General features: G+C 36.4%; 1 pseudogene; it reads left to right on the top strand.

Annotated features, from left to right (window-relative positions):
* Window positions 1-446: 446 nt before the first annotated feature.
* Window positions 447-13,308, top strand: part of LOC144373565 (1-phosphatidylinositol 3-phosphate 5-kinase-like) — a 34,360-nt pseudogene continuing 21,498 nt past the window's right edge.

Raw genomic sequence — 13,308 nt, 5'->3', positions numbered from 1 at the left:
TGACGCCTGAAGAAGTTAGCAATTTATCTAGGGGAATTTGCCTAGCTATGGTCGGAGTCCTGCAAGTCTGACACCGGCGTCTTTGCTCTCACCCACTGATCAGCGCTACATAAGTCAAAGTCCGGGTCACGAGAACGCCGAGCACTGTCACCCATTAAGAGTGCTCACGGTGTCGAACACATACGGTAACCGCGGCCCAGCCAGCACCCGTCTGGTGCCCAGGACACCAAGCACGCATCCGGTGACCCACACGCGTGACGCTCACACCCGCTGTGATCCTGGCTTCCTCAAAAAAGGCGGAGGATGCCTAGCTTTGGCCAAGTGGTCCAAGACGACACTCTCTGGGCTGGACTCTTTCTGCCTGAGCGTCTGATCCGAACGTCGTGCGGGCGGGGAGGAGGGGGCGGAGTCGGCCCCCAGGAAAGATTGCGGATTGGTGGGGAGGAGGAAGGGGGGGCGGAGCCTTGGGGGGAAGGGAGACGCCGCATCTACCACGTAAGCATCTTTGCTTCCTGCCGCAACAGCCAGCGACTGAAGTAACCCTTCGCTGCGCTCCGGGGCGGGCTCCCTGCACCTGAGCCGGGTGAAGCTGGGGTTGGGGTGGAGGGAGGCCGGCGGGGCTGGGGCGGGAGGCCCAGATAAAGGAGAGGCCCGGGGTGTGGCCAGCTGGGGCTGATAGTGGGAAGAAGGCCGGCTTGGGTGCTGTGCGGGCCAGAGCGGTGGGGGAAAGCTGAGGTGAGGGCGAGAGATGGGGCTCCTTCGCTGGGTTGCGGCTGGGCCAGGAAAGGCCAAGAACCTGTCCCAAGCATTAGCTGGTCTTCCTAATTCCAGGCTGCCCTGAGTCTGGCGAGTGAAACGGGAGCCACGTAGGGCCCTTCTTGAAGAGGGTTCCTTGAAACATTTGAAGTTCCCTTGCACCTCTTTTAACCCTCATGCCCGAACTTATTTAGGAGGAGGAATGCCCACTCCTCTTCCCTTTGAGTGGACGAGCTCTGGTCCATGTGTCAGAGGTACATCATTAGGCTGGAAAAGAAAGCTCATAAGCTACAGAACTGGTAACAACATTGGGCTTTCAAATATGCGTATATCTCCTTAAAAGCTTGTTTCTGCTATTAAAGGCGACTTTATTTCAACTCAAAGTGTTTTGGGGAGACTTGGTTTCCAAATTAGTACTTCCCTTTCTTAAAGAATGTTCTCAGCAAGAGGATGAGAATGAAGTGGGTGGATACTTTTAGGAATATGGGGTCTTCTGCCTAGTTTAGAGTTTGTTGTTATTAAGACATTCAAGAAATATGAAAAATGCTAGAATTCTGTATCAAGCAGAATCGGTTATTTCTGTGTATCTGTGTATAATACGTTAAATTATTAAGATGTTAATTCCGTGCATTCATTTAGTAAAAATTAGTACAATGACAATACAGATAGTATTTTGGCATATTTGCAGTATTTTATTTCGAATTTATTTGAATCTCGTTTTCTGCCTCTCCAAAAGGTCCTACTCTGTCATTCTTACAAAAAAATATTCTTAGTTTTCTTTTTCTTGAGTTTGGGCAGGTTGACTCCTCTGAGAGGCAAGACTAATTTCCTGGGAACTGCCTCTTTCTTTCTGGAAAGAGTAATATGGATCAGTTTTGGTATTCCTTTAGTATTTTTGTTGGCAAAAATTGAACAACAACAACAACAACAAAACTCTTTGTTGGTGGAAGCCAACACTACTAGTATTAAACTGTCCTGCATTATTAGATACAATTTGAGTATTTTTTATAAAAAACTACTTAGAGATAACTAGGCTGATACTTGGATATTCTAACTAAAATTTTGATATTGGCTGATAGAGCCACTTATTTCCTACATTTAATACCCCATAGCCTACTGATTAGCTTTACTAACAAGGTAATATGCATATACTACACTAACCTTGAAATGGAAAGAGGTGGAGTGCTGGTGATACATCAGAGGTCTTTTGAGTAAGTAGATAAATACTTCTAATTACCTGTCAGGAAGGAGTCCTAGTTTTTATAATAAGCAGTTATTGAGTTGTCAAAAAATTAGAGTTGTAATGTAGTTTTTTCAGGATTTAATATCATGTAATTATTATTGATAACTCCATGTGATTGTATTTATGTTGTAGAGACAATACTTGCTATATGTTAATATTGTAATTTTTTATCTTCATATCTCCAAAACCTAATAAAAGTTTCATGTTTAGTTGATCTTTAGAAGTAATTCAAGGTAATTCTAAGGCTCTTTATGCAGGTTTTTAACTCTGCTTCTGATATTACTTTTGTGAAAGTAGAATATAGGTTGTTTTCTTAGGTCTGAGGTTGCTATTGTCATTATGTCCTTCATCTCTAGTACTCTTTTAAAAAATACAGAACAAAAATTTGAGTTTGTACTTAATCAGTCACCATCTTATTTTCTAAGTGTTGAAGCTGGAATATGGAGTGTCATGATACTTTGGAAGGATTATTAACTAGAAGATGATATTAAAGACTTTTTCCCTTTTTCCTTCTTCCTCCTCTTTTCTCACTTTCCCCCCTTACTCTTTTTCTTTTTCTCCCTGCCCCAGCTTCTAATAAATATTTATTGCCAAAATTCTGTTTAAGTTAGTGGTTTCATTTGTGCTTGAATTAAAAGTCAATTAAATTATTAATAAAGCAAAGTCTTGAGTAGTCTTGAGTAGCTAGAAAATAGCTTATAGGCTAGACTTGGAGGTCTGTGAAAAGCTACAAAAATAATTTCAATCTAAAGAATTTTGTGGTGAGATTAGATGCAGGTTCCCAAACTATCTTTGTGACCTGCCCCCAGGAAAGTTATTTTAGATTCAGAGTACCTTGGTTGCCTTGAAGATAAAAATGTAATGAGGACTGTTTTATGTACCTTCCAGGATTGTAAAAATAAAATGAGATGGTGCATATGATTTTAGAGAAGCAAAGCATTTACAAGAGTGTAATGTCCTCTTTTTAAAAGTGTAAATTATATTAGAAACTAAAGCATTTTAATGACTAACTAGAGGTATGCATGGTTCTTCTGGTTGAACTATAACTCCGAATAGCAAAATATAAATCGGTGCTTTTTTGGTAAACTCTGATGTGGAGATTTACTGCTTTGGCTGAATTATGATTTTTGGTAATTTAGGGGAAAAAGTCCTTTAGGAAGAACTTTATCTTGATATTTATATAGGGTTAAAGGGGAAAATAGCAAGTTCATATTCCTGGGAGGAAACATGATGGAGCATAGCTTATTGATTTGAATAGTTGTCAATATTCAAATAAGGTGTAACTTGAGCTAATTGATGAGTTTATATAGAAATGTCATTAAAGGATGACTATTTTATTTCCTTTCTTTAGGTAGATATTTTTTTTTTGTTATATTTTTAGAGGGAAAAGCTGAAATAAGTAAGATGGAGGAATTTATATGTTGGCATAAAACCAGTTTCCCCCTATAACTTTAAAAAACTATTAAGTACCTTTTTTCCCAAAAACTTTTACAGATACGAAAATATTTTTCTTCTTTGCCTGCTCACATTTATGCCTTACCTGCAAATTTTTTAATTTAAAAAATTTAAAATGATTTTAATAGTAATGTTTGAAATTAGGTTGACCATCAGTTTTAGGTGTTGAGATTTGATTTAGACAGCAGTGTTTTTAAACCTTCACTTGAGTATGCTAAGCTAAATTCACTGACTCTTTGGTTTTCATAGGTAAAAACTCTCACAGAATAGGACCTTCCAGATATATGCATATTGTTTGAAATTAACTTTTGGCTTCTGAAACAGTAACTTTTTTTTTTCTTTTGTAGACTCATGAAATGGCCACAGATGATAAGACTTCCCCAACATTGGACTCTGCTAATGATTTGCCTCGACCTCCTACCAGTCCTTCTCATCTTACACACTTTAAACCTTTGATTCTTGACCAGGATGAACCTTCTTTTAAGTCAGCATATAGATCTTTTGTAAATCTTTTTCGATCTAACAAAGGTAAGACTTACTCTTAAGCATCAGAAACCTTACAGTTTTGATTCTTTATAGTTCCCTTATTCAACTTTCATGTTGTATCTTTGTGAGAAAGTGAAATATTAAGAAGGTGCTTTATTCATATATCACCAGATTTTTCTGCTTAAGAAGAAAAAGCTAGATTTCTTTTTTTTTGGGGGGGGGTACTGTTGAACCCAGGGGTGCTTAACCACTGAACACATGCCCAGCCCTGTTTTATATTTTATTTAAAGACAGGGCAAGAGCTTGTCTTGCTGAGTTGCTTACAGTGTCACTAATTTCCTGAGGCTGGCTTTGAACTTGTGATCTTCCTGTGTCAGCCTCCTGAGCTGCTGGGATTAAAAATGTGTGCCATTGAGCCCAGACTAGGTAGAATTTTTTTTTAATATTGTTTTTAGTTGTAGGTGGATACAACACCTTTATTTTGTTTAACTTGTTTTTATGTAGTGCTGAGGATCGAACCCAGTGTCTCACACGTGCGAGGCAAACACTTTATCACTGAGCCACAACCCCAGCCCCTCAGTAGAAATTTTGATAGTTCTAATTAAGTTTATTAATGGTTAGGTTTAAAGTACTGTAAAAACTTGGTACATTTTTAAGATGATAATTTTTAAAAAATAAGCTTTAATTTTTAAAACAGTTTTATTAGATTTATAGAAAAATTGGAAAGATAATGCAGAGCACTTAGTTTACCCCTACATTCAGTTTCTGCTATTATTAACATCTTAGGTTAGTATTACTATACTATCAGTATTACTGCACTAATGTAAATATTTTACAATTTTCACTAACTACTGTATGTATTTTATTCAGTTTTAAAATTTTTACATAATGTCTTTTTATTGTTATAAGATTCCATCTAAGATATTATATTATGTAGACTCTTTATAAGATAATACTCTATTTAGTAAACGTTTATTGAGCAGCTACTATATTGGGTGCTATTTCAATAGTACAAGGAATCTCTTCCATAAACACAGCAAAAATTCTGGGCCTTTGTGTAAAAAGCTTGCATTCTGTTTCCTCAAATTTCAAATGAAAAGTAAAACAGAAAATCACATATACCAAGGGTGTGATTATTGGCTTATAATTTTGCTCTACTCTTTGGATTTCTTTCTTTTTAAAAAATCCAAAAGCCTAATTTTAAATTATGCATGTAATATATACATACATATATATAAGTATATATATATATATATCTATGTGTGTGTGTATGTATGCATATATATAATATAGTTGTCTGGAAAATTTCATGTTTTCTCTTTGCTGTTTTCTCTTTGCTGAATTCTTGTGTCTCAATTTTTCAAATAATGTCAACCTTTCTTTTGCTCTACAGAGAGAGGAGAAGGGAGCCAAGGAGAGCACCCTTCTCCCAGTGGAAGTTGGTCCAGCCCTCAGCTCCCTTCAAGGACACAATCAGTTGAGGTCACCTGTTCCTTATAAAAAACAGCTTAATGAGGAACTTCAGCGACGCTCTTCAGTGTTAGGTAAAACAGTGTTCTTATTTCATTCTTCTAAGATCTTTCCACAGTCATTGTTTCCCAAGTTATTTATTGACTTAACTTTCTTGTTGTTTGGAATAGTCAGGTACTCTCCAGAATAAATAAAACTATTACTTAATTAGTGAAAGAATTTGTTGATATCTGAATAAAAGCTCTTAAACATATCACTAAACTTTGATTTAGGCAAACAACAGACCTCTTGGCTGCTTTTTGATTAATTACTTGCTTGAGTTTCAGCAGAGAACAATTTGCAGCATCCCCAGGAGAACACAGGTTAGTTTCAGTCTTGTGAATGAATTCTGTGTCTGTATTTGGGTGCTAGTGAAATGTGATGTGCATGCCTCTGGCTGCAGAATTCTTCAACTCCATTGCTGGGCTGCCACTTGCTCTTGGCCTGTGTCCTTTGTGGGGTGCAAACTTGTATTTCTAAGTAGCTAAATGCAAGGGGCTTCACAGTTTGTTATTGCCGGTATGCGGAGCATTGCCATTGTAATTCTCACAGCTTTGTCTCCTTTTTCAACTTATAATTCATGGATAGTTGCTTTATATTTTGAGACTCAAGAATAATTTGGTCATTCTAATACTTACATTTTAGTACCACCTCTGAGGTATTACTAATGCTAAATTAAGTTTTCAAAGTGTTTAAAAGTGTTTAAAAAGTGTTTCAAAGTGTTTAAAAATAAGTGCAGTTTAGATACAGTGATTATTTCATTAAATTGTTTTAGATAATTCTTTGTAAATTTGGATTTAGATATCAATCTCTCATTTCTTTGTAATCTTTTATTTTCCACCCAACTAAAACAAAGCACACCTAATATAAATCTGGCAAATAGTGAGTTTGAGGCAGATTTTCCATTTTATTTTTTAAATTATTATTATTTTGTTGTTGTTGTTGTTGTTGATGGACCTTTATTTTATTTATCTGTTTGTGGTGCTCAGAATCGAGCTCAGTGCCTGATGCATGCTAGGCAAGTGCTTTACCACTGAGCTACAACCCCAGCCCCAGATTTTCCATTTTATAGTAGTTCCCATTATCTGCAGGGATATACTCTAAACCTCCCTTCTTTTCTGTACCAGTAGAGGCTTGAAACCACAGATAGTACCAGACCCTATGTTTTTTATCCCCATATGTACACATCTGTGATAAAGTTTAACTTGTAAATTAGGCATAGAAAGAGAGTAACAAAAATAACTATGACAATAAATATATTAAAAATTATGTGATTGTTGTCTCTTTCTCTTCAAAGAATGAGACAAATGTTAAAATTTTTAGACTGCAGTTGCCTGTGGGTACTTGAAACCTTAGAAATAACTGCAGTCTGTTTAGGTTAGTGGGAGCTCCATGGGTTATTAGACTAGAGTGTTTAAGCTAATTGGATGTTCATCTTTTTTGTCAGATCACCTCCTATTCACCCTTAGATTTTGAAACAGCTGGAGTGTCTTAACTTTTTGTCACTATGACCAAAATACCTGATAGGAACAACTTTTAAGAAAAGTTTATTTTGGGTTCATGGTTTCAGAGGTTTCACTCCATAGTCAGCCAACTCCATTACACTGGGCCTGAGGCAAGGCAGAATGTTAGAATAGAAGGACATGGTAGAGGAAAGCTGCTCAGCTCTTGGCAGTTAGGAAGTAGAGAGAGTGAGTAGCTAGGAACAAAATATAATGCCTAAGGATATACCCCTACTGGCCTCCTTCTTCCAGTCATGTCCCAGCTGCCTGTAATTACCACCCAGTAATCCATTCAGATTATTAACGCATTAAATGGATTGATTCACTGATAAGATTATAGTGTCCATAGCCTAAACATTTCATCTCTGAATATTCGTGCATTAACTAATTTGAGTTTTTCAGGAACACCTCATATCAAAACCATAACACTAATCCAGGAATAGAAACTGCAGTAGTTTTGGTCCACAAGAAAAGTACAGTTACCTACTAGTGGCACTTTTGGTGGGCATCTACCATTCTGGTTACAAAGCTAGAATCTGGGCTTGTTTTATTATAGATAGATTTATGTTTAGTATTGCCATTTCAGTGAAACAGCTGGAGTGTCTTAACTTTTTGTCACTATGACCAAAATACCTGACAGGAACAACTTGTAAGAAAAGTTTATTTTGGGTTCATAGTTACAGAGGTGTCAGTCCATAGTCAGATAACTCATCTTTTTTGTCAGATCACCTCCTGTTCACCCTTAGGTTTTGAAATAGCTGGAGTGTCTTAACTTTTTGTCACTATGACCAAAATACCTGACCCTTTCAGTTTGGAACTACAGGGTTGGGTTGGGTGCAATATAGAAGGATAGGACTAGAGTTTGAGCAATTCTCTGGCAGTTATAATATGCTTGGACATTTGTCAGATTTTATCATGGTCAAATATACCCTCTTGGATGTTTTGAATTCTATCAGAATATTTTTTTAAAAATATATTTATTTTTTAGTTGTAGCTAGACACAATACCTTTGTTTTATTTATTTTTATGTGGTGCTGAGGATCAAACATGCTAGGTGAGTGCTCTACCAATGAGCCACAATTCCGGCCCTCTATCAGAATCTTTAGGGGTGAGTTATTTCTTTTTGATGATTAGCCCCAGAAGTGAGCCATTTGATCCTATTGCTTACCTATTTGACTATAGAGACTAAGCTAAACTAACCACATTTTTTTAACCTAAATTCTTAACTTTAATGTGGTTTATTTTATCAGTTTTTTTTTTTTTTTGCTCCTTTTATGGCTAGTGTTTAATCCTCTGGAGTTGCTTTTTCTTCTGTTAAATGTCCAGCAGGTATTTATTATAGGTTGGGACCAAAGAGCAAAAGAAATCATTACTGAATTCTGACCATGTAGATGATGCTGCTGTTTTAGGCCTCCAAACCATCAGCTCAGATAGTTCTTGTCTTAGATAGCTCTTACTTGCTTGTGAAATAGTATTTTACATGGCAATAAGAAATACTTTCAACAGTCTGTTACCCTTATAAAGACCACCCTTAACTCTCAACCTATGTCACTGGTTGGGAGAATACAAGTAATAAAAGCACTTCACATCACATAGATGCAGTGTTTTATATAGACACAATGAACCGTTAACAAGATTGCCTTTGTTGTTCTCTCTCTTTTTTTTTTTTAATATGACTCAGATACAAGAAGGAAAGCAGAACCTACCTTTGGAGGTCATGATCCTCGTACAGCTGTTCAGCTTCGAAGCCTCAGCACAGTATTAAAACGTCTCAAAGAAATCATGGAGGGAAAAAGCCAGGTAATAATTAGTGCTTTGGAAGATTTCTTCTTACATACTTTTTGGGATCATACCATTCCCACTGAAAAATGACATAATATGACTTGAAAAAAATGTATTTGTTAAGCTGGGTGTGGTGGTGCAGACCTGTAATACCAGAGGCTTGGGAGGCTGAGGCAGGAGAATCTTGAGTTCAAAGCCAGCCTCAGCAACTTAGTGAGACTCTATTTCTAAATGAAATATAAGAATGGGCTGGGGATGTGGTTCAGAGGTTGAGTGCCCCTGGGGTTCAATCCCTGGTACCAAAAATAAAGAATAAAATGATAGTATATTTATTATTTATTTCAGTTGTGAAAATCACAATTTTTTAACCTAAGTTCTTAACTTTAATGTGGTTTATTGTATCAGTTTTTTTCTCCTTTTAAGGCTAGTGTTTTTTTCTCCTTTTAAGGCTAGTTTCAGGCCAGGATCTGTAGATATACCCCTATGATTCTTTTTAAGAAGCTTTATTATTTGTGTGAATAAATAGGGTCAAGTTTCCTTTTATTTTCATGTCTATTTGGATATAATGGACATGAGGATAGCACCATAGTTTTTGAAAGACCATCTGTCATTGATTGTGCTGTAAATCTTATCACAAAAATCATGTACACATTAGTGTATGCTAAGCTACTTTTTTCTGTTCCATATCTCCATTTTTTTTTGTCCTTGCACCAGTACTATTTAAAATTATATAGCTTTTGAATAAGTCCTGAAGGATGGTAATGTAAATCCTGTTTTATTCTTCAGGATTGTTCTTGGTCATTTTGATCTTTTGAATTTCTTATGAATTTTAGAATTAACTTCTCATTTCTGTAAAAAAAAATCTTCAAGGATTTTATTTGCCATTACAATATAAAAATCAGTATTTTCAAGAAGTCTTCACACATTTTTATTGTTATAGGATAGTGACCTGAAGCAATACTGGATGCCAGATAGCCAATGTAAAGAGTGCTATGACTGTAGTGAAAAATTCACAACCTTTAGGCGCAGACACCATTGCCAACTATGTGGGCAGATTTTCTGCAGTCATTGCTGTAATCAAGAAATCCCTGGAAAATTTATGGGCTATACAGGTAAATGCATTTTATTGACAGTATTACAATTTTTAAAGGTCATAAGTATAAAATAATTATAATACAGGACCAACAATAAGCCAATTTTTATTTTGGGCCTTGTGTGTAAGGCGTGGGGATGCAATAGTGAGGGCGACAGCGCTTCACAGTCAAGTGATAAAGTAGATGGAAAGTTAAAAAATAACTAGAATAAAAGACAGTGTATCATAGATACTAGCAGAAAGCTCTAGGGATGTTAAAAGTTATCAGACAAGATGGTTAGAGTAGATTTCTAATTTATATTATTATGAGAGTTCTTATTTTTAAAGTTTTTTATTGACTTATATGACACTATGTTTTGGCAAATTGTATCTTACTCTTATTCTTCCATAAGGAACATAGTCAAATTTTAGCAATACTGAAAATTCAAGTTATTTGTTGAAACAGAAGAAAGCTGACAATGGTGTGTGGATTTATGCAGTGATTTGGAGTGGAAGGTGGACCGAAATTACTCAAGAAAATGCTCTTGACTTCTCTCATGTTATTTTTGTTATTGTATAGATTTTCCTTTTGCTTTCATTCACTTGAAAAAAAAGAAACTAAAATTGCTACAGAGTTCATTATCTTTCATCCAGATTGACTAGAGCTTTTAAGAGATTTTCTTACTCCTAGTTTTTCCCTATCTTGAATTCATTTTTCATATTCAAGTCAGTATTTGTAGAATGCCAATAGATCATGTCAGGTTATTTCCCTGCTTAGTACTCTTAGTATAAATACCTTTTCAGGGCTACCATTACCCTTAGGATAAAATCTATCTCATACGGTTAGGATTGATTTCTTTCCTTTTTATTGAGGCACTTAACCACTGAGCTAGATCCCTGGTCTTTTTTTTTTTTTAATTTTGAAAGAGGGACTTGCTGAATTGCTGAGGCTGGCCTTGAACTTGTGATCATCCTACCTCAGCCTCCTGTGTCACTGGGATTTTAGGTGTGTGTTCCATGCCTGGCTGGCATTTTAGTCTCTTAGGACTACCATAACAAAGTACAGGCTGAGTGGCTTAGAACAATAGAAATTTATTGTCTTACAGTTCTGGAGGCCAGAAGCACCATAATAGAGGTTAAGGAATCAATGTATAGATTTTACCAGTTGCTGAATATGTCTATATCAATTATATACTCTAGAACTGATGAAATAACCACAGAATGGGCTTTGGGGACCCACTAAACTCACTGTCACATGTACCTGAGCTAAAACTCCCATCAGTTGCCATGCCTCCCTAAGCCTCTGCTGTGACTGGTGAACAAGAGTGATGTTTCAGTTTAGAGTTAGTGCTGGTAATCCCTGAAAAAGTTGACTGTTTCCTTGCTTTAATTGTATAGTCACAGTATTCAAAGGCCATAAATCTTTTTGGCCCCTGATACCTGAGGATCCAGTTATCCCAATTGCATTTGGTTTTCCTGGTTCAGTGGTAGCAGTAATTTCTTATCTAAAAAGAAAAGCAATAGCAGCCAGAGCCCTTCAGGGTTTCTGAGTCTCCCCTCACAAATTTATGTTTCATGGTTGTGCTGAAAGGTATATCTTTCAGGGATAAGGGAGTAGGTTTTATATGGCAAATCCACTCTATTTTATGTGTGTTACCAAGTATGATTTATTATGGGCAAATCATAGAAAAAGGTTACTAATATCCATAGATAAATTCCTTAAGTCATATGTAAAGAGAGACTATTATTAAAAGTTTACTTTAGGTTTCTGTCAAATCAAACACTACTATCACTTACAACTAGATTTTTTATGCTTTCCAAGTATTAGCACAATTAGCATTACTTTATAAATAATCAAATCATAACTAGGTCCCAGTGGTTTTGTCCACATCCAGATTATTCAAGTTATCAGGAAGAAAGTCTTTTGTTTACTTTAGCTTTTAGTTCCTGGTGATAGCTCCAAATACAACAGGTATGAGAAGCTTCTGCTTCCATATTACGAGTATCTTGACCAAATAAACCCAGTAGCTGTTGAACAATGAATTGAGCTGTACTGAGTTCCTCTGCAGGTTTGGCTACGTTAGCCAAACCAGTACATACCAATCCCTGTTTCATAATTGGCGTCAGGAAAAAAAAACAACACAAATACCTGTTTTTGTTGATTGTAGAGGTACAAGGTCTAGGGTACTCCTCTGGTGATGTCTTTCTTGCTAGCAGAGCCCAAAGGTCATGCAGAGCATCACATAATAAGAGAGAGGGAGTGTGGTTATGTATGTGCAAAATTGACTCATTCCTGTTTCCTAAGCTCATGTATTCCTTGCTCTGTAGTATATTAGGGAAGTTCAGGCATTTTATCTTCATTTTTAATATAAGCCACCTTTTAAAGATTCATATTTTTTAGCCAGTCAACTAAATAGACTTAAGAGCTTTTTTTAACTTCTCAAGCTGCAAGATTAAATCTGGAATCTCTATTTAGTGGACCCATATCAGTAAATTCAACTTGAGCCAATTTTCTATCCACTCTTATCCTATACCCTCAATAGCCATCTCACACATTCCTTGGGTTTTTGTCTATATTAATTGGAATAGTCATGTGGTTCTTCGGGTATACCACATACATCCTCATTGGTCTTACTTTGTACCTTACCTTTAAGACCTGACAGGTCTTGACTATGGGATGGAGGTACTAGGAATAGATCTTGAGGGGAATTAGAAGTGTCTTGCAAGGCACCTAACTCGAGGGAGGGCATTACAAATTCCTGAAGCACAGCAGAGTTAATTTCGGATGACTTGGAAAGGCTACTTCTGACAGGAGGTTCAGATTTGCGGGTTTAATATCCTTAGCTTCTTTTGGCTTTTCTCATATATCTTCATTCTAATTTTCAGGATCCCATTTCTTTCTAATCAGTGTCCTCACTTTATTAGCAGACATACTGCAAGATTGGTAATTGAAGTTATGGGTTTGGTATTTTTTTTAAACAACTGAAATTTGTTCTCCCATTTCTGCATTTCTGGGGGCCAAAAGCTTGGAGTCAAAGTGTTGGCAGTCTTACTTCCTTCTGGAGGCTCCAAGGGAGAATTCATCCAGGCTTCTCTCCTATTTTCCGGTGGTTGCTGGTAGTTCTTCATGTTCTTTGGCTTGTGAACAGATCCATCACTCCTGTCTCTGCCTTTGTTGTTATGTGTATTAATTCAGCCACTTGTACTTTGAGAATTGGTTAGATATTCAGCAATCTTAGCACTGAGGCCACAGAAGATAAGGGATTCTTTCAGGGAAGACAGAAACTTTTAATTAGTTCAGTTCTTGAACTGGGAATTTGAATCCTGAGGTTATTATTTTATTTCTCTACTTTGTGTAGTGCAATTAGGAACAATAAGTTTATCTTAATATACTTATTAGTTTGACAAAAATGTTCAAAGATTAAATACATAGTAACTCATAATCTTGCTTCTTATAAGTATTTGATTAGGAGTATCCATACATAGGTGATATTTTGCATGTT

Source organism: Ictidomys tridecemlineatus, unplaced genomic scaffold, assembly GCF_052094955.1.
Source record: "Ictidomys tridecemlineatus isolate mIctTri1 unplaced genomic scaffold, mIctTri1.hap1 Scaffold_4295, whole genome shotgun sequence".
NCBI classification, from domain to species: domain Eukaryota; kingdom Metazoa; phylum Chordata; class Mammalia; order Rodentia; family Sciuridae; genus Ictidomys; species Ictidomys tridecemlineatus.
The sequence above is the reverse complement of the archived record's forward strand: the minus strand, read 5'-3'. Positions and strand labels throughout refer to the sequence as shown.